This window comes from Alexandromys fortis, unplaced genomic scaffold (genome assembly GCF_014885135.2).
Source record: "Alexandromys fortis isolate MF-2015 unplaced genomic scaffold, M_Fortis_MF-2015_v1.1 scaffold_92, whole genome shotgun sequence".
NCBI lineage: Eukaryota > Metazoa > Chordata > Mammalia > Rodentia > Cricetidae > Alexandromys > Alexandromys fortis.
The window spans coordinates 7298655-7320833 of NW_026067972.1; the positions used below are offsets into that span (position 1 = coordinate 7298655).

General features: G+C 42.8%; 1 protein-coding gene and 1 long non-coding RNA gene across 3 annotated transcripts in view; both read right to left on the minus strand.

Annotated features, from left to right (window-relative positions):
• Positions 1-11798, minus strand: part of Ubap1 (ubiquitin associated protein 1) — a 31254-nt gene extending 19456 nt beyond the window's left edge. For both annotated transcript variants that reach the window (XM_050156121.1, XM_050156123.1), the window contains exon 1: positions 11587-11798. The gene's annotated coding sequence lies outside the window, so the exon portion shown is untranslated. The remainder of the gene's footprint in view (positions 1-11586) is intronic.
• Positions 11799-16824: 5026 nt separating this feature from the next.
• Positions 16825-20485, minus strand: LOC126509925 (uncharacterized). The gene is made up of 4 exons (XR_007594278.1): positions 20187-20485; positions 19935-20055; positions 18619-18704; positions 16825-17928 (listed from the first exon to the last, which is right to left on the minus strand). It is a non-coding gene; the product is annotated as an uncharacterized lncRNA (long non-coding RNA).
• Between the last annotated feature and the right edge of the window lie 1694 nt (positions 20486-22179).

The following is a 22179-nucleotide window of genomic DNA, read 5'->3' on the forward strand; positions in this document are numbered from 1 at the left end:
CCGCCCGGCTTTTTTTTTTTTTTTTAATTTTTTTTTTCTTTTAAAGAAAGTCTGCTATCTTAACTGAACTACTAATCTAAAGCCCTGTTGCATGCCTCCATTCCAAACACTTAACTGGGTACCAACTGAAACTCCAGTTCACAAGCAACTATGTCCCTCCGCCAAAAAATTCACAAAATCTGATCTTCAACACCCGTATCAAAGAATTTCAGGAGCACACCTGTAGGAGGTAGAAGTGGAAGCAGGGAATTCAGTTTAAGCTCATCCTTAGCTACCCATAACTTCAAGGGCCAACTTAGTCTACAATATATTTTTAAGAAGAAAACAGGCCAGGCAGTAATGGTGCATGTCTTTAATCCCAGCACTTGAGAGACAGAGACAGGGGAATCTCTGTGAGTTTGAGGCCAGCCTGGTCTACAAGTTCCAGGACAGACTCCAAAGCTAAAGGGAAACCCTGTCTCAAAAAAACAATAAATAAATAAATACCAAAGCTAAAGAGAAACCCTGTCTCAAAAAAAAAAAAAAAAAAAAAAAAAAGGAAAGGAAAGGAGTCAAACATAGGGACACAAGCCTTTAACCTAAGCACTAGGAAGGGAAAGGCAGGCAGATCTCTTGAGTTAATGGCCAACCTGGGATACATAGTTAGACCTGCTGTGGGATGCCTTTCTGTACACTATGAGGATGTGTTACTCTCACTGATTGATAAATAAAGCTGCTTTGGCCTATGGCAAGTCAGGATAGAGCCAGGTGGGAAACCCAAGCAGAGACAGAGGTGAAGGGTGGAATCAAGAGAGACACCAGCCAGCCATGGAGGAAGCAAGACATGAAGAAAATGAGATAACACCATGGTCACATAACAATACACAGATTAATAAAAATGGGTTAATTTACATATAAGCACTAATTAGTAATAAGCCTGAGCCATCGGCCAAATATTATGCCTCTGAATGGTTATTTGAGAACTGGCAGATGAGAGAGAAACCTCCAGTTACAGAGACACTGTCTCAAAACAAACAGAGAGAGAGGTGAGATGGCTCAGTGACTAAAATGCTATGCAAACATGAGGACTCAAGTTCGGATGCCCAGCACCTATGCAGAAAACTGCACAAGGGGTTGAAGACATGGTTAAGAACACTTCCTGCTCTTCCAGAAGACCGGAATTTGGTTCCTAACCCACATAACTACCTGTAACTTCAGCTCAGGAGACCTGAAACACTCTTCTAGATTCTTCAGGCACCGACTCACTCACATGGATGGATATACTCATACACATAAATAATGTTTAAAAATTAATGAAAGAAAGCCTGGAGATGGTGTCTCACACTTATAAGCCCACAGTGCTTATAAAGGATGATCTTTAGGGCTTGCTGACTAGCCAGGCTAGCAGAAGTACAATGAGCCTGATTCAGCGAGACCTTGTCTCAAAAACAAAACCAAAGTAGAGAATAAAAACACCCAACGTCATCCTCCTCTAACCTATACACACAACTGAGTACACCACATTCACAAACACACACAAAATGGGAAGAAAAAAATCTAAGTATGTGATTCATAAAGAAAAGGAAATGACAAAATTTCAAGAGGACAGACAACTCTGAAATAAAGGGATGGGATAGGAAAGAATCAGGTGAATAAACGGCACACCAGGGCTCTAAGAGTCCAAGGAGTATCATCTGTGTAATTTAAATGCTTGAAATGAAATACCTGTTTTATACAAAGTATACTAGAAACCTAGCTCTTTTAGCCACTAAATATTCTGCCAAAAATTGGTAGTACTAGATCAGGTTAACAGACTGAACAGCTACCAACTATAATGACAATCTCCAAACCATAGTCCCACTCCCACACACAGCCTCTAGTTACCCAACTGAAGTGTCATCAATACCAGCCTGATAAAGAAACACTTTAAAAGTTCTAACCCTATTCTCTGGAGAAATGGCTAATTAAGGTTTCTGACTCTGAAAAGCATTCCCCATGGCCAGTCTGCAGGTCTCAGAAAGCAGTACAGAACGTTTAACCCAAAGCAAAGCGTAAAGTAAGTGCACTGAGGCACACACCGAGGTCGTAACAGCTAACACCTACCTCAGCGAAGTCCATTCCCCAAAACACCTGACAGTTTCCCAAGGTTTTTTTTCTTTTTTCTATTTATTTATTTATTTATTTATTTATTTATTTATTTATTTATTTATTTATTTATTGGTCTTTATGAGATAGGGTTTCGCTTTGTTGCTCTGGCTGTTCTGGAACTCACTCTGTAAACCAGACTGGTCTTGAACTTGGAGAACAGGCCTCTGCCACTCAAATGCTGGGATTGATTACCCCAATCCAAAACTCAGATTGCAGAGTACATCTGCAATTCCGTCCAATCACAAAACCCAAACTCAGACACTCTGGACCAGAACAGCCAGCAATCCCACTAAACTTTAGAACACTGTTTGCCAATAGCCCTACTCAGAGATTGCAGCCAAATGACCCCACCCAACATTATAGGATATAACATGCAGCTCACATTATTCCAGACCCCCCATTTACAGCCAGTTCAGCTATGAAGTAGAACTAAAGCATAGCCCAATCTGCCCGAAGACAATTGTCGCACCCTGCTTACAGTTCTTCCCATCACAAAATTCAGTCAGTAGCATCTCCCGAGCAAGGGCCCAGCCAGAAGCCCTACTCAATCTCACCAGACAGCATTTTGGTTCCAACAAATCCCAGCATCAAGCTGTTGAAAATGCATATATAATAAAAACATATAATGTATACTTATATATTTTATATGTATATGTTTATATCTATAAATTTCATATATATATGACCCTCCAACCTGCGCACCATCTCCAGAATTCAAGGTCAAAGAAGGGACTCAACTCTCAGAAGCTGTTTTCTAACTTCCACACATACACACGCACCATTGCATATGCATACCCAAACGCAAGCATGCGCACGCGCACACACACACACACACACATATATACATCATGCACACACTCACAATAAATAAGTAAAATATGTGGGTGGCTTAACATCTTTTTTCCAAAACATTGTCTCACTATGTAACTTTGGATGGTCTCAAACTCACAGAAGATCCACCCTTGCTGCCTCCCAAGTGCTTGCTGGGATTAAAGGCATGCAAAACTAGCCCCATATACATCTTTTCAAGCATACAATTAAGCAAAAATAAGTAAGAGCAGATATGTGATGTTTTTCTGTTGGCTTAATGGCTGCAGATGAATCTACTAATATTTTAATTATCGTCTGCAGCCCCCACCCCAAGGCCTGGTGGGGCTTCCAATCCCACCAGCCCCAGCCCGAGTGGCCAGTGGGGTACTGACTGAGGGGCCACTGAGCAGCAGACGATAGTTAAAATATCAGTAGATTATCCAGGCAGTAGTCCAGAACTCAGGAGGATCTCTGTGAGTTCGAGGCCAGCCTGGTCTACAGAGCAAATTCCAGAACAGGCTCCAAAGCTACAGAGAAACCCTGTCTCAAAAAAAAAAAAAAAAAAAAAAAAATCAGTAGATTAATGTGTAGCCACTAAGCCAACAGAAAAACATTATTTGGCCCCCATGTTGGGCACCATATATAGTTGAACTTTCCTCACAAATAATGACATGGTGACTTATTAATTATGAAAGCTCAGCCTTAACTTAGGCTTGTTCCTCCTTCTAGTACGTATAACTTTAATTAACCTGTTTTTATTAATCTATATTTTATCATGTGGCTTTTTACCTTTCATTCTGTATGTCTGACTCCCTCTGTGTCTTGCTGGTGTCTCCTTGGTTCCTTAATTATCTCCTATTTCCTCTCTCTACCTGGAAGTCCCGCCTATATCTCCTGTCTTGCTATTGGCCATCATCTCTTTGTTAAGCCAATCATAGCAAAATACCTTCATACAGTGTAGAAATCTCCCACAACAAGTATCGTGGCACATGCCTTCAATACCAGTACTCAGGAGGCAGAACAGGATATTACTAATTTTGAAGGCAGCCTGGTCCATAAATACTGAAACACTGCCTCCAAAAGGGTGTGAGGAAGGGATGATGGTCACACTTCACAGTGAACAGGCAGACACATGATGCACATATATACATGCAGGCAAAACACTCATACACATAAAATAAAAAATGAATCTTAAAATAAATATATATGTAAGAGGAGGCTGAAGAAATGGCTCTGCAGTTAAAGAGATCTTGATGTTCTAGGAAGAGGACCTGATTTGGTTCCAAGCACCCAAACATGGTGGCTTACAACAATCTGTAACTCCAGTTCCAGGGCATCCAAAACCCTCTTTCAGCCTCAATGAGCACAGCACACAGGTGGTACACAAACATATAGCCAATCCCTTGTACACATATAATTAAAAAATAAATCTCAAAAAAAAATCTGGAGGTAAAGAACAAATACCTGAAATGAAGAAGAAACAGCTTCAACAGAAATCTCCATCAAACAAAAGAATAAACAAAATAGATTATACAAAAATATCCAAACAGCTGGGCAGTGGGGGAGCAAACCTTTAATCATGGTAGCAGAGGCAAGAAGTCTACAGAGCAAGTTCCAGGACAGCCAATGCCACAGAGAAACCCCATCTTAAAAAGAACAAAAACAAATGTGTGTATATGTATGATATATATATAATGCATACATATATTTAAATAAATGGGTGTGGTGGTGGGATTCTGCCTCAATACTTAGAAGCCTGAGGCAAGAGAGCTATAGTGGGTTCAAGACCAGCCTGGGCGACATCCATATCAAGTAGCAAGCCAGCCAGAATATACATAAACAAGACCAGGTCAAAAAAAATGGATTAGGATTAAAATGCTGCTGTCCAACAAGGCTTTGCCTGCAGGCAAAGCCAAGTAGATCATGAATGCGTCCCAACAGGGTATTAAAGGAGGCTGAGGACAGGGTCACTGAAGCAGCAAGAAACAACAACTTATGGAGTTAAAGGTAGCTGAAACTCGGCTGGGCGGTGGTGGCGCACGCCTTTAATCCCAGCACTCGGGAGGCAGAGGCAGGTGGATCTCTGTGAGTTCGAGGCCAGCCTGGTCTACAAGAGCTAGTTCCAGGACAGGAACCAAAAGCTGCGGAGAAACCCTGTCTCGAAAAATAAAAAAAATTAAAAAAAAATTTAAAAAAAACAACTCAAATTAGCATTCAGATTACCAGCTGTTTTGTTGCTCTCTTCTGATTTACCCACCTCTTTCTTTCTTCAGAATTTATTTCCATTAGTTCTAATTATGTGTATGTGTTTATGTGTACAAGTTGGGTCCCTGAGAGTTGAAGTTATAGGTAGTTGTGAACCACCCAACGTGGGTGTTGGAAACTGAACTTGGATCCTCAACAGCAGTGTTTGTTCTTAGCTGCTAAAGCCATCTCTCCAGTCCCTGCTTTTTCATCTCAGTCTCACTACAAACCCTGACTGGCCTAGAACGTGCAGTACACAACCAGCTGTAAGGAGCAGTCATTCTCCTAATTCTGCCTCCCATGTACTGTAGGCTTGTATTACCTCACTCAGGGAGCTGGTTGGTTTTTGTCACCTTAATACAAACTCCAGTCATTTGGGAGAGGGCCCTCAGTTGAGGAGTGCCCTCCATCAGACGGGACTGTTGGCATGTCTGTGCAGCATTTTCTTGATGTGGTAGCACCCACAGGACAGCACCACCCCCGGGCAGGGGTCCTGGGAAAGCAGGCTGAACCAGACATGGAAAGAAAGCCAGTAAGCAATATTCCTCCGTAGTTTCTGCTTTGGTTCCTGCCTCAAGTTTCCGCCCTGGCTTCCCTCAGTAATGACCTGTGACCTGTGAGCTGTAAGATGAAACTCTTTCCTTCCCAGGCTGCTTTTGGTCAGTTTCATCACAGCGACAAGAGAAGCATCTAGTTCAACCAGCTGTAACCATTTTCTCAGTGTGCTTTTTACTGCTGACTCTGAGGCTGAGCGCTATAGGAAAGACAGCAGGACGTAGTAATGAGCACGTCTAGTCCCAGCTACTAGGAACGCAGAAGGGAGAAGCGTTTGAGCCATGGGTCCAAGACCACCCTAAGCAACAAAATAAAGCACTTTTTAAAAAAGAGGTAAAAGTAACTCAAGGCTGAAAAGTCCAAACAGCTTCCATGAAGACCTCATTGTGATAACAGCACCTGCCATCTCACAGTGAGACAGGAAAGCAACAGATGAAGAGAGGCCAATTCTGCTGGGGGTTTGTTGTTGTTTTTTCGAGACAGGGTTTCTCTGTAGCTTTGGAACCTCTCCTGGAACTCGTTCTGCAGGCCAGGTTAGCCTCGAACTCACAGAGATTCATCTGTGTGTGCTATCATTATTTGTAAGTATGTGTCCACACACAGGTATGTGCACATGATGCAGGTGCCCACAGAGCCTAGACAACCATCACCTGGAGCTGCAGGTAAACACAACTGTGAGACTCCTGAGTGTGAGTGCTGAGAACTAAATGCAGTCCGCTGAGGAGCAGCAAAAGCTCTTATCTAGGAGCCATCCCCCTTTGCTCTTGCTCTTTTATGATCAGAAACTTTCCGGCACTAACTGGCATTCCATGGGAAGTATTTCATTCCCTCCAAGGACAACACATCCAATGTCCTAGTTTCTACTACTAAGCTCCACTTTTTTTTCTTTTTTTTTACTTCTCGGTTTCTTCCCTTTTTTTTTCTTTTGAGACAGGATCTCATTCTGTATCCCTGGTTGGCCTGAAAGTTGATATATTACAGATCAAGATGAATTCATAGAGATTCACCTGCCTCTCTGCCTCCTGAGTGTTTTCCCCCTTTCTTCCTCCACTCCCCACCCCCAATCTTCGGAGACAAGTCCAGTCTGGCCCCAAATTAACTATGTAACCACAGATGACTGGTCCTCCTGCCTCCACTTCCAAAATGCTGGGATTACAGGTGTGCATCACCATGTCCAGCTTATCCCACGCTGAGGACCAAACCCAGGGCTGTGCGTATACCACACAAACACTCTGCCAACTAAGCTACATTCTGCAGACTCAAAAGGCCAGGATGAGGATGCAGCTTAGTGAGTAAAGTGCTCACCTGGAGAGCATGAGGCCAGGGGACCTGATTTGTCTACTGACCTCCTGAGGGCACCAGGCACACACACGGTGCACATTCCATACATGGGCACTCACTCATACAAATAAAATAAAAATTAAAAAAAAAAAAGCCAAATGGTGGTGGTGCATGCCTTTAATTCCAGTACTCAGGAGACAGAGGCAGGCAGATCTCTGAGTTTGAGGCCAGCAGAATCTACAGAGATAGTCCCAAGACATCTGGGACTACACAGAGAAACCCGGGCTCAAAAAAAAAAAAAAAAAAAAAAAAAAGTTCTAAAAGACAGAAAAGCTCATTTCATTAAAATGAGTTTTAGCAAGATGTGGGACTGCACACGTAGTCCCAGCACTTGGGAGGTAGAGAAGAGTAAGTACACTGGCTAAAGTTCAGGCCAGTCAAAGCTACATAACCAGACCCTGTCTCAAAACTAAGGCTGGCAAGATGACTCAGCAGTTGCCACCAAGCCTGATGACCAGAGTTCAAACCCCAGGATCCACATGGTGGAATAAACCAACTCCCATAATTCGTCCTCTCACATCCAAACATGTGCCTGGTCATATAATTTTCAAAAAATCAACAACATTAAAAAAAAAATCATGGGCTACTCTCACCAGAAGGCATAAACAGATTAAAAAATGACAGTCATAAAATATAGGAAGATATTCATAAGTCATACATTAAAAAATTAATTAAGAGGCAGAGCGGTGGTGGCGCAAACCTTTAATCCCAGCACTTGGGAGCAGAGGCAGATCTCTGGGAGTTCAAGGCCAACCTGGTCTACAGAGTTCCAGGACAGGCTCCAAAACTACAAAGAAACCCTGTCATGAAAAACAAAAACAAAAACAAAAAAAAAAAAAAAAAAAAAAAAGCTGAATGTGTGGTGTTTTACACCTGTGATTCCCAACCTGAGAAACGAAGGCAGAAGGATTAGGAATTCTAGGTCAGTCAGGGCTACATCAAGACCCTCTACCAAAAGATAAAGAAAGAAATCTAACTCAACCAGGAAGAGAAACAACCCAAAATAATGACAAAAAATTAAATATACAAACTTCCCAGAAGTACAAATTGCCAACAAATACATGAAAACAAGTCCAACTTTAGAAAATACCCATTTAAAAATCATACAACAGATACCATTTTAAACCCCCTCCCCAAATCATTAAACAGTTTAAGTTTCCCAATCTCAAGTGCCAAAGAGGAAAATGAAGCAACAAAACACATACTGGCAGCCTCTTGACTCAGTCATCACAAGATTCTACCAGGAGCCAGTGCAGTGACTCAGATGCTGCAAGTGTTTAGTAAGCATCAGTAACTGCTATTGAGCAAAGCATGGTGGCACAAGCTGCCCCAGAAGCTGAGGCAGAAGAAAGTCTGAGGACAGCCTGGTCTACATAGGGCATTCCAGGCCAGCCAGGGTTACACAGAAACTGATTAAGAACCAATATAGATACCAGAATGTGTGTACCTAGTGGTGGTGGTGCACGCCTTTAATCCCAGTCAGCAAGACAGAGACAGGTGAATCTCTGTGAGTTCAAGGCCAGTCTGGATAGCCAGGGCTACAGAGAAACCTTGTCTCAAAAAAAATAAATAAATAAATAAAAAACAACTTAATATAACAGAAAAAATATATCAGTGCCTATACTCAGAAATATTGATATATTTACAATGCTGAAAATATTCAAAAGAACTTGTATCATCAGTTAAACTTCAGGAACCCTAAGCTTTTTGGGGCAGTAGGAGAGGTAAAGTCTCACTATGTAGTTCAAGTGGGTCCTGTACAACTCAGAAGTGTTGAGATGACAGGAACATGACACCACTCCTGATAGATTTTAAATACAATAGTCAAAAGGTAAAAGAGGAACCCACAAGGGGGAAGGAAAGAACCAATTCCTGCAGGTTGTTCTGACTGTCCTGGAACTCACAACTCACTCTGTAAACCAGGCTGGACCTCAAACTCAGAGATCCACCTGCCTTGGCCTCCCTGAGAGCTAAATTAAAGGTGTGCGCAACCACCACCAGGACATGGTCATTTAATTTTAAAAACTAAAAAATGGGCAGAGCTGGGCAGTAATGGTATACACCTTTAATTCCAGCACTTGGGGTGACACAGGCAGGCGGATCTCTGTGAGTTCAAGGCCAGCCTAGTTTACAAGAGCTAGTTCCAGGACAGCTAGGACTGTTACACAGAGAAACCATGTCTCAAAAAACAAACAAAAAAAAAAGGAAAAAGGCTAAAGACACAGGTGACATTTGTCAAAGAAATGTGCACTGATAATCACTGACAATGTCTATCTACTGTATCTTACTAGGATACTGTTTTCCCAAATCAAAAGGAAAAATAAAGCCAGCCAAGTGTGATACTGACAAATGTCTTTCATCCTCAAACTCTCTCAGCAGAAGGAGAAGGATCTGAGTCTTTAAGCCAGAATGGTCAGCCAGAGTTACAAACTAATACATATTAAGAGAGTATCAAAAGAGGGGTGTTGGAGAGAGAGCGCAGAGGTCAAGAGAGAACACTACCTCCTCTTCCAAAGACCCAAATTCAAGTTCCAGCACCCACACAGAACCTTAGAACTGTGAAATTCCAGTTCCAGAACACTCTCTTCTATGCAGACATACATACAGGAAAGACTCCCACACACATACACACATAAACTAAAAAAAAAAAAAAAAAAAAAAAAAAAAATTAAAAAAATTCAGCGGGGCAGTGGTACTGCACTCAGGAGAGGCAGGCTCATCTCTGTGAGTTCGAGGCCAGACTGGCTTACAAAGTGAGTTTCAGGATAGGCAAGACAACACAGAGAAACCCTATCTCAGAAAAAAAAAAAAGTAAAAATTCAGGGAGTTTTTATATTTACATACTTCAATCTTTGTAAATTAATACTTTTTTCTCCATGAGGCCGTTGGTTATTTACCTGCTATGCAGCGACAGGGACATTTACTAGAGAACTACTAATTCCCCGGTTCCATAACTATGACTCACTGATGAAACACACAGTAGGTTTTCAGTAACAGAATGAATAGAATGAATCAGAAACAAAAACTCAATCTATAAAACTTCACTTACGATACCTAAGGCAATCTTTTTCTTATTGACTTTAGACATTTTGTGGCTTAAGATAATGCGGAAACTTTCAGTTTAACTAGGCTGGGATACTAACTAGGAAGAAAAATGTTTATAAACCCAGAGATCACGCCTTTGATCCCAACACTTGGGAGGCAGAAGCAGGTGGATCCTCTGTGTGTTCAAGGGCAGCCTGGTCTACAGAAAGAGTTCCAGGACACCAAGGCTATACACAGAAACCCTGCTTGGGGGGGGGGGGGAGCATGGGTGGGTAATGTTTTAGGCTGGGTGTGATGGCAGGTGGAAAAATAAAAATTTTGTAGATTTACTTTTTTTTATTTGTATGAGTGTTTTGCCTTCATGCTGTATGTATGCACCATACTCCTGCCTAGTGGTCATGGAGGTCAGAAAAAGGTTTCATAGCTATCCCCTGGAACTGGAGTTATGGATGAATGTGAGCCACCATGTAGGGTCAAGAGCTGAAATCAGGTCCTCTGCATGAATAAGTGCTCTTGATCGTTCAGACCCTAAAAAGAACTATTTATCAATGAAAATAAAATACCTTGCTTTATCATCAAATCTGAAAAAATTCAACAGAGAAGCATCCACCATATTTATTAAAATTCCCAAACACTAACAACTACGACTGAAGAAACAGATAAAGCACTAAGAATGAGAATTAGAACATTATATATAATACACGACAAATTTTGGGTTACAACACGCTACGATGTCTAAAAAGTATCAAAATCTTACTCCAGTTCAACACAAAATATTTTTAAGTCTCAAGTCAGAAAACAATTACATGAGGTCAAGGACCGCTGGTAAAAAAGCAAATGCTTGGCTTCAAAAGACAGACTTGGGGTTGTTTATGAGACCCAGGTGGGTAACCCAGGTATTTCCACCCAGGAAAAAAAAAAAAAAAGAGGAAACTCTAGGGAAGATATAGCTAGAGAAGATCAGACAATGCCAAAGATTCCACCCAAAAGCATTCACCCTGGTCTGATCTCTTTTTCTCCCTCATCTCATCGCCCAATTAACTAAATGCTCACATTCCACGCTCGCCCTCAACTCCCCAGCACTCTTTCTTTCCTAAACCTGGGTTCCGCTCCTCGACCTGCTCTAGCTCCCACTGAGCTCCCACTGGAGCGGCAGAGAGGTCTACTGAGTCCGTCTCCTAGGAGAGAATTAGTCCCCTTAATCCCAACTCATTTGCCCGCACCCCGTCTGCCGTCTGCCCTCCGCCCCTTCAACTCCGGTCCCGTCACTCTGACCCTTCGCCCAGAATCCGCCCTAGACGTCGGTCGCCGTCCGGCTCTTTCTCCTTCCCTCCCCGGTACTCCAGCTCCTTTCATCCTGCGGGGCCCCCAGGCACCGGGTCCCCAGCCCCCACGGTCGCCGGGTACCGGCCCCTTCCCCCAACTCCGCCCCTCTCCCCCTCCCCCAGTGACAGGCCCCCTCACCTGAATGCCGCTGCCGTCCAGAAAGCTGAAAGGTGCTGGCTCCGCCCGGCCTCCCGGGCTCAGTCCTCGCCTGGCTCCCGCTGCCCCTAGGGAGAGCGAACAACCCCCATTCCAACTCTATCCGCCCCGGGCCAGACCGTCACCGTAGCCACCACCAGTACCACGGCCGCCATGTTGAAGGCCTACTTCCCTCCTCCTTCCAGCCGTCGCTCCGCCCCTTTAGGCGTCTGACGTCATGGCGTTGAGCCCACCCGCCCGGGCCAATGGGAGGAGCCGACAGTGACGTAACTAAATTCCTCTTCTGGAGTTGAAGGATTCCTGCAACCAGGAGCTTTGTGAAATGACAACCCTGCTGACCCAGGGAAAGAAAGGAGGGGTCACTGAGAGGTTAAGACTCAGGGTTAGGGACAGAGCCAAAGCGAGAACCCTAGAGACTTGAATCGCGAGGGCACACCCAAAGGCTTAGCCGTGAATCCTTGGAAATTAGAAAACCTCTAAGATTCCAGGACCGGTTTCACCCTTGTCAGGTTTCACTTTCTGCATTTATTCCTGGGTTTTGTTGTTTTTCAGACAGGGCCTTAGGTATCCCAGACCCACGTTTATAAACAAATTGTCTAAACAGTAACTCTAAATGTCTCTTCAGTTTTAACATCCAGTACATTCAAACCAGAAATGCAATCCCAAAGCCTTCACTGCGGGAAATAGCTTCAGGGAGAACTCACAATTGTTATTAAGTGATTTTTTTCTAAAATATTATGATCATTGGAGAAATTAGAGCATAAAGAGTTAACTCTTGCCGGGCAGTGGTGGCACACGCCTTTAATCCCAGCACTGGTCTTGAACTCACAGAGATCTGCCTGCCTCTGCCTGCTGTGTGTTGGAACAAAAGGTATGCACCACCTGCCAAGGCTATGGGGTGGGGGAATCTAAGAGAAAGGGAGGGAAGGAGAGAGTGAGAAAAGGAAAGAAGAAAAAAAAGAAAAGGAAAGAAGAGAGAACATAGTGGTTTGAAAGGAAATGGTCCCCATGGGCCCATAGGGAGTAGCACTATTAGGAGTTATGGTCATATCATCAGCAAACAGTGAGAGTTTGACTTCTTCTTTTCCAATTTGTAACCCCTTAATCTCCCTTTGGTGTCTTATTGCTCTAGCTAGGACCTCAAGAACTGTTGTATGGTCATTTTCATTGAATTTTAGGAAGTCTTTAATTTCTCCCTTTATTTCTTCCTTGACCCATTGATGATTCAGGTGAGTATTGTTTAATTTCCATGAGTTTGTGGGATTTCTGGAATTAGTGTTGCTGTTGAACTCTAGTTTTAAGCCTTGTCATAGGGTTCCTATTGCTATGATAAAACACCATGACCAAAAGCAACTTGAAACAGAGAGGGTTTATTTCACTTTACAGTGTATAAGGCCATCACTGAGGGAAGGCAGGGCAGGAACCTGGAAGTCAGAACTGATGCAGAGCCCATGGAGGAATCCTGCTTACTGACATGCTCATCAAGGTTTACTTAGCTGCTTGCTTTCTATGTTCTTTCTTTTCTTTTTATTTTGGTTGGGCTCAATTCCTAGGACCCACATGGCAGCTCACAATGGTCTGAAACTCTGGCTCTAGGTGATCCAACACCCTCACATAGACATACATGCAAAATATACATATTAATAAAAATGAATAAGTCATTAAAAAATTAAATTGTTCCTGGGCATGATGGAGCACACCTTTGATCCCAGCACTTGGGAGGCAGAGGCAGGGGGATATCTGTGAGTTTGAGGCCAGTCTGGTCTACAGAGTGAGTTTCAGGACAGCTAGAACTACACAGAGAAACCCTGTCTTGAAAAAAACAAAACAAAAAAATTAAATTGTTATGCTTGGTAGTTAACAGAATAACTATACTGGTCACATGACTTGGTTAAATTGCATACCTTTAATTGCAGCACTCAGAAGGTAGAGGCAGTAGGATCTCTGTGATTTCAAGGCCAACCTGGTCTAGAAGGTGTGCTCCAGAACCACCAGGACTGTAACACAGAGAAACCCTGTCTTGAAAGACCAAAAAAGAAAGAAGGAAGAAAAGAAAGAAGGAAGGAAGGTAGAGAGAGAGACTCCTAAACTAACCAAAATAATGATTAAAAACAAGGCTGAGGATATAGCTCATTGGCAGGGATCACCTATTATGTGAAAGGACCCGGGCACCACACAAAAATCACATCTTGTGGATAAGGACAGAAACCAATGATACCCTAAAGTAGTTAAAAGATGAAATATGATTTCTTTTTTAAGATTTACTTTCATTTGCATGTGTTTTGCCTTTATATAGTTCTATACTAAGTGCGTATAATGTCAGTGAAGGCCAGGAGAGGGCACCAGATCCCATGGAACTGGAATTACAGCTGCTTGTAAGCCGCCATGAGGGTGCTAGGAACAGAACGTGGGTCCTCTGCAAGAGCAGACAGTGCTCTTAACCTCTGAGCCATCTCTTTACCCCCTCAACCTGCTTTCCTATTGCCTCCAGGACCACCACCTCAGGACTGAGACCATTTTCTCAAAGTTCCCTCTTCCCAAATGACTCTGGCTTGTGTCAAGTTGTCATAAACCTAGCCAGCACACTGACACCTATAATCCTGTAATCCCAGAATTTGAGAGGAAGAGGCATGAAGATCAGAAGTTCTATATGATGTTTGGCTATATGGCTACACAGCAAATTGGAAGCCAGCTTGGACTACTGTAGTATGGAGGCTGTTTGTTTGTTTTCTGGTCACCCAACTAGAATAATCACACAGAAACTATATTAATTATAGCACTGCTTGGCCAACAGCTTGGGTGTCTTGCTAGCTAGCTCTTACATCTTGAATTAACCCTTTTCTATTAATTTGTGTATCACCACAAGGCTGTGGTTTTACCAGTCAATGTGCTGACATCTGTCTCCTTTGGCAGCTACATGGAAACTCCTTGACTCTGACTACTTTCTTTCTATATCTCTGTTCAGATTTCCCACCTGGCTTTACTTTGCTAAGTCATTGGCCAAAATAGCTTTATTTATCAACCAATAAAAGCAACACATATACAAAAGGACATCCCACATCAGAAAACACAGGACACTGCCTCAAAAACAAGAAACAGGGACTGGAGAGATGGCTCATGAAGAGTGCTTGCTGCTCTTCCAGAGTCCCAAGTTCAGATTCCTGAGCCAATGCCAACCAATGTCACATGGTTCACAATTACCTGTAAATCTAGCTCAAGGGGATCCAATCCAACACCCTCTTCTGACCTCCTTGGGCACCCCTACACACACAGCATACGCTCACACAGACACAAACACACATGAATAAAAATAAATCTTTAGGGGGCTGGAGAGATGGCTCAGTGGTTAAGAGCATTGCCTGCTCTTCCAGAGGTCCTGAGTTCAATTCCCGGCAACCAGATGGTGGCTCACAACCCTCTGTAATGAGGTCTGGTGCCCTCTTCTGGCCTGCAGGAATACACGCAAACAAAATAATGTATACATAATAAAAAATAAATAAACATAAAAAAAATAAATCTTTACACACACACACACAAAGGCAGGGCTGAGGATTTAGCCTACTTGGTAGCGTGGTAACGAAAGCCCTAGGTTCAATCACCAGCACCATCGTAAGTTCAGAACAGTGGTAATATGGCTGTAACCTCAGCACGCTTCAAGGTCATCCTCAGCTACATAGCAAGTGTGAAGTCACCCTAAGCTACAAGATGCCCTGATGGGAAAGAAAGAAGGAAAAGAATATGAAGCATGCTGATGCACCCCACTTCTGTTCAGTAGGTAAAAGTGCTTGTCAGGCAAGCCTGAGCTCCTGAGCTTTTCCCTGGATAACATGGTGGAAGGAAAGGTGACTCTAAAAAGCTGTCCTATGACCATCACATGTGGGTTGTTGCATGCTTGTGCCCATATATATACAATAATGATAAATTTTTTAAAAGGCCTGGACTAACCTGTAGCTCAGTGGTAGAGCACTTGCCTAGCACATATGAGGACGAGAACATAGGTTCCATCCCCAGCACTGTCAAATAAAGAAACAGAATAAAATAAAAATAGCCAGCAGTAGTGGCACTTAATCCTAGCACTCAGGAGGCAGAGGCAGGCAGACTTCTGTGAATTAGAGGCCAGCCTGGTCTACACAGTGAGTTCTGGATCAGCCAGAGTTGCAGAGTAAGACCCTGTCTCAAACACCAAAGATAAAATATTTGAAAATAAACAAACTAAGTATTCTTAGGGCTGACACTTGGGATGAATCAATTCCAGCCATTTGCTATCACCATTTTACTCAGAAAAGGAATCAGATTACAGAAATCAAGTGTGTGACTGGCCTGTCTTGGCTTATAACACATAGCCTGGGTAGTTGGGCATCTCTTGTCCATTTGTTTTGACATCCTGGGTGAACGGCAGGGCATCTTGACTAACACTTCCATAATTACAGTGTTCAGAAAGGGAGCTGGATGTGCTAACACATGCCTGGGATTCCAGGACTAGTGGGTTTGAGGCCACCCGGGATGTGTAGATAAAGGGTTCAAAACAACCCTGAGCCACACAGATAGTGAACTCAAAGATACATTAAGAGGTGGGGTGGAGAATGGCTCAGCAGTTAAAAGCACTGGCTGTTCTTCCAAAGTAACTGGATTTGATTCTTAGCACCCATACGGCAGCTCACAACTGCCCTTAACTCCAGTTCCAGGGGATCCACCACCCACTTCCGACCTCCATGGGCACTTGCACATGGCTCACATATGTGCATACATGCAGGCAAAAGAATTCACACACATACACAAAAAAAAAGAATTCACACATAAAAAATAAATATAATGTAAACATTTTTTAAAAGATAGGCAGTAAACCCTACATAAAAAAAAACAATTACTTTCAAAATAACCTAGCATTTGTTTGAGATAACTCACAGACCTTTTCATATGATCCTCACAGTACCCCCCTGCTCCATAGTATGCATTACTATCCCTGAGAAAAGCCCCTGGTAACTAGGCAGCATTGATAGTAAAAGGAAGAAGAAAAATGGGAAGAAAAAAAACCCCTCTGGGGACTGAAGCGGTTGCTCAGCAGTTTAAGAGCATTAGCTGCTCTTCCAAAGCATCCAGGTTCAATTCCCAGCCTCAATAAAAGTCAGTTACTTCAGTTCCAGGGGTCCATCACTCTTTTCTGTCCTTCTCAGACATTGCACACACACACACGGTGCACAGGCATACAGGCAAAACATTCATAATCACATAAGTTTTTTTAAAAAAAACTTAAGACTTCTGCTTTCAAAATCCACACTAACTTGTATCTGTTAGGAAAAACTTGTTTTGTGTGTTTGTTGTACTACAATGGATTAAACTTACAAACTTGGGCCTATTGGTCCAAACTGACTCTCTCTTCTGCTATGCACAGGTCACATGCTATAACATGTCACATGCTATAACATGTCACAGAACATTTCTTTGACCAGACGTATGTGTGTCTCTTCCCCACTCATACTACGCATACCCACGGGTGTTCCTATAATGCAATTCAGTTATGACATTATCTACATGGTGTTGAAGGAGCTGCGGGCTGCATTCCTGCCACCCAGCTCCCGGCCACCTGGCTAACTTATGCCCCGAAATAACAACACACAAATAGTATTCTTTTAAACACTGCTTGGTCCATTTCTATTAATGTGTGTAACCACGAGGTGCGCTTACCAGGAAGAATCTATCCTACGTCCATCCTGGGTCGGAGCTTCATCGCTTCTGCCCTGGAGAGCAGAAGCATGGCGCCTTACCTCACTTCCTACTCCCAGTATTCTGTTCTGTTTACTCCACCCACCTATGTTCTAACCTATGAGGCCAAGCAGTTTCTTTATTAATTAACCAATGACCTTCCCACATCAACATGGAGTCAGAATCCAGTCTCTGAGATCGAGAACTCAGTTCCATAAACCTGTTCATCCTCACCACAACTCTACCCCCACCTCTCTGCTCCAAATGTCAAACCCAAATCTGGGCATCCATAACTCCTGCCCTATTGCCTCGACATTGGTGGCTCCCATCACCCTCTCCTTAGGTTTGATAAGTCTGAGTTCATAGAACTCAGAGAAGCAGTAGATTTACAAATATCAACTTATTATAAAGGATATTAGGGAGTGGAGCTATGGGGATAGCTCAGTCAGGAAGGTGTTTAATCTCACCACCATGAGGACCTGATCCATGTAAACCTGCTTGGCACGGTGGTGTATGCCTGTAATTCTTGTGCCGAGGAAACAGAAACATGAGGATGACTGGGACTGGGGCTCACTGACCACCAAGTGTAGACTAGTTGGTGATCTCAGGCCATAGGAGACCCTGTAAAAGGAGGGGGTGATGTTACTAAGGAATGACAACTCAAAGTTGCATATGAGTGTACACACATGCATACACATATACATACACACATACATGCACACATACACACATGCACACAAATACACATGCACGTGCACACACAGACACATTGTTAAAAAGGATATAAGGAAGGGTGTAGATAAGCAATAGGAAGCAAGGATGCATAGGCAAGTTCTGGAGGGTCCCAGCATAGGTACTTCTGCACACAACTGTGCTCACCAATCCCAGAGCTCTCCAATACATACTTTTGCAATTAAAGTGAGGCTTAATCATTTAGGTGTAAATATCTGTTAAGTCTATCTCCATATCATCATGACTTCATCTTTTTGGGGTCTGGTGTTTATCTACCAACGGTCACCTCAGTAGAACAAGTGCTCCCCCCCACTCAAGAGAAGCCAAGCTATTCAAGAGCTCTCTGTCTGAAATCTAAAAGTCTCTTTTGGTTTTGTTTTGGTTTTCTAAGATAGGTTACTCTGTGTAGCCCTGGCAGTCCTGGAACCCAACTCTCTAGAACAGGCTAGCCTTGAACTCACAGAGAGCCACCTTCTGCCGCTTGAGTGCTAGGATTAAAGGTATGCACCACCAGCCAAAATCCAACAGTCTTAAGTATTCTGGAGACAGTGAGATGGTTTAGCAGTTAAGGGCACTTACAGAGAAATCAAAGTGGTTCCCAGGACACCCAGTTGATGAACTCCAGTTGAGGAAAATCAGCTCCTTCTTATGATCTGTGTGGGCACCTGCACACACAGTAGCTCACATGTACAGAAATAAAAAGAAAATGCAAAAAGATAAAAAAAAAATTCTGTGGTACATAATAGCTCTTGCCTGGACTTCTATCACTTGGGAGACAGAAGCAGGGGGATGACTCATGAATGCAAAGACAGCCTGGTCTACCTTGTTCTAGGTCAGCCATGACTACATCAAAAGACCTCGTTTCTAAATAAATAAATAAATAAATAAATAAATAAATAAAAATTCTGCGTCAAGAACTGGGGCCAAGGTCAATACCAGTGGTTCCTGGCTTTCACTGATATAACTGACAATTTTTTGGTTCTATGGTGGCATAAAAACAACACCTGTTCACCAGAAACCACACTTAGAGAGAGGTGTAGTGGTACGTTGTTATCCCGGCACTTGGGAGACTGGGGCAGAAGTATATTAAGGTCAAGGCCAGCCTGAGCTACAGAACAAAACTCTGACTCAAACTACCAGAGGGCCTGAAGAGATGGCTCAGTGGTTAACAATACTTGTTGCTCTTGTAGAGGACCTGGGTTCAATTCCCAGCACCTACATGGTGGCTCACAACCTTCTGTGATTCACGGGGTGTACACTTATATAACATAAAATTAATTCTATCCCCTCCCCAAAATTTTTTAACCTCAAAATGAGGAAAAAGGAAGGGGAGGAGGTAGAGATGGGAAAAAGGGAGGAAAGAAAGGAGGGATAATACTTCAAATTTAGGTATTTTGAGGAGCTAGGAATCCTGTGTACAATCCTCTGTTGTTCTGACAATGCAGGGAGACCTACTTCAGTCTATCTATCTGTCAATCATATATATATATATGTGTGTGTGTGTGTATGTATCAATCATGTATATATAAATCTATCATCTATATCTATCTATTGTCTATATCTATCATATCTATCATATCTCTCTCTATCTATCTATCCATGTATCAATCATCTAATTTTTATAAATATATTTATTTGTATATAATACATACATAACAAAACACTATATAATAAAATAGAGGAGTACATGCTCATATAAATATATGTTAATATTACATTTTTAATTCTTTTGTTTATTTAAAACTTATTTATTTATTTGCTTGCATACCAATCCCAGTTCCCCTCCTTCCTCTCCTTCCACTTCCTCCCCTCCCCCATCCCCTCAAACATTATTGATTTTTTTATATGTATGTGGACATGGTCAGAGGATAACTTACGGAAGTCACGTCACTCACCACATAAATTCCAGGGATTGGATTCAGGTCAGGGTTGGCTGCAAGCACTCTTGTCTACTGAGCCATTTCAGCAGCCTTAGCAATGCTCTCAATCACCTCATGAAATAGACAATAGTAGTATCTATAATTTCAGTACAGAAACAGACTCAGTATCATTCGCAGCATTGGATTCGTAAGGAAGAATGGCCTTGCACTTCCGACCCTCCCACCCCCACCTGCCAATCCTAGGGTTACAGGCGTGCGCCACCACACCTGGCCATCACTGGTTTTCTTATCCAAGTTGAACCGTGACTCTCAAACCCCATCGATGACACCCCACTGTGTTCATCTGGAATACCCCTTTGCTACTGGGCAAAGGGTCAGTCGTCTCAGAAGGAGGATGGTTTCAGTGTCTGTGGCTTATGAATTAAAGTGTTAGATTTGCCTGTCTCTGGAAGGTCCTTCTACCTCTAATTTCTCTATGAAAGGCACAGAACTGAGTTCTGTGTTAAACAGAAAAGCGAGAGCAGGCTGCGAATAAGGCTCAGTGCTAAAGAGTTGGCCCAGCACGTCTGAGGACCAAAGTTCAAGCCTTGCCTATTAAACTTTGCACCCCAGATGGCTGTGAGCCTTGTTCATGCATAGGGCACTCTGTATGCCAGGAGGGGGGTGGCGGAGGCTGCACATCTGCCATTGAAATGGTTGGCATAAACAGTAATACTGGAGGGAAGTTTTTTTAAATTATTATTTTTAACAGTAATTATTGTTTTTTAATAGTTTATTTAACTTTATGTGCATTGGTGTGAAAGTGTCAGATCCCCTGAAAACTGGAGTTAAACACAGTTGTGAGCTGCCATGTGGGTGCTAGGAATTGAACCTGGGTCCTCAAGAAGAGCAGCCAATGCTCTTAATCGCTGAGCCATCTCTCCATTCCCACGGAGGGAAGTTGATGAGAAACACAGGGCATCCTTCCAAATAGCCCTCTTCCTGATCTCTTGCCCTCCTTTCTGACTCCGTTTCTTTCTTCCTCAATTTTAAATTTTTTATTTTAATTTGTTGTTGTTGGGTTGTTTTTTTTTTTTTTTTTTTTTTTTTTTTTTTTTTTTGAGACAGGGTTTCTCTGTAACTTTGGAGCCTGTCCTAGAACTAGCTCTTGTAGACCAGGCTGACTTTGAACTCACAGCCTACTGCTTCTGCCTCCTGAGTGCTGGGATTAAAGGCATGCGCCAACACTGCCAAGCTCCTTCCATATATTCTTGAGAAGGAAGGAAAGAGTGGAGGAAATTGAAAGGAAATTTCTGTTCAAGGACAAGAAGATAAACAAAATATGTGATAATTTAAGTCAATATTTTTATCCTTCTGAACAGCCTCTAGTCTATCATCTTCTAGATAATAATAAAACTGAAAACTCAGTTTTCCTCATGATTTTTCATTCTAGAGAACGCATTTTAATTGAATCAGCACACTGTAAGCCTACCAGAGTTCTGATGTAATTTGTATTTACACATCACAAAAATATTCCCATGCCCACCCTAATGACTCAGCTTTAAACTCAAGTCAGGTCTGAGGAGAGGAGATAAAAGGGCAAAAGTCTCCTCCAGCGGAAAACACTTCCCACCCAGATACAACTTGGCTAGTGGTTGCCAGCCAAGGCTGCCTGATGGCAAGCGCTCCTTTGGTGATTGCCAGGCCCCTGAGGACCAGGGACGCCACAGCAGGCGGGAGGATTTCTGTCTAAAGTCTCATCTCCCCCTCCCACTCTCTGACAGGTGGTACGGGACAGGGGCTAGCGAAGGAAGGAGAAGGGAAGGCCCGGTAGGAAGGTCAGCACGTGGTTCCCTGCAGAGAGCAGGGTTTGTACATCCAAGCAGAATACAGCAACTTCATCCTCATACAGCTCTACTGTGAGTGGAGGAGAAGGGAAGGAGCTTTGAGAGAAAGGAAGAAAGGGAGGGAGGTGAGAGAAAGAGAAAGCACATGATTTGAATCACTTGGGCAAAGTACATCTTAACATTCTTTCCCAGAAATACTATAATGTCCCATTGTCTACCCTCATGATTTTCTGAGTTTCATCTTTGTCTCTTCCTGCAGCTCCACTCTCTGTAAACTGGCCCATATAAGTATTCTCTCTCTCTCTCTCTCTCTCTCTCTCTCTCTCTCTCTCTCTCTCTCTCTCTCTCTGTGAGACTTTAGTGTACCTGAGACAGTTTTTTTTTTTCTTTTGTTTTTTTTTCGAGACAAGTTTTCTCTGTAGCTTTGGTGCCTG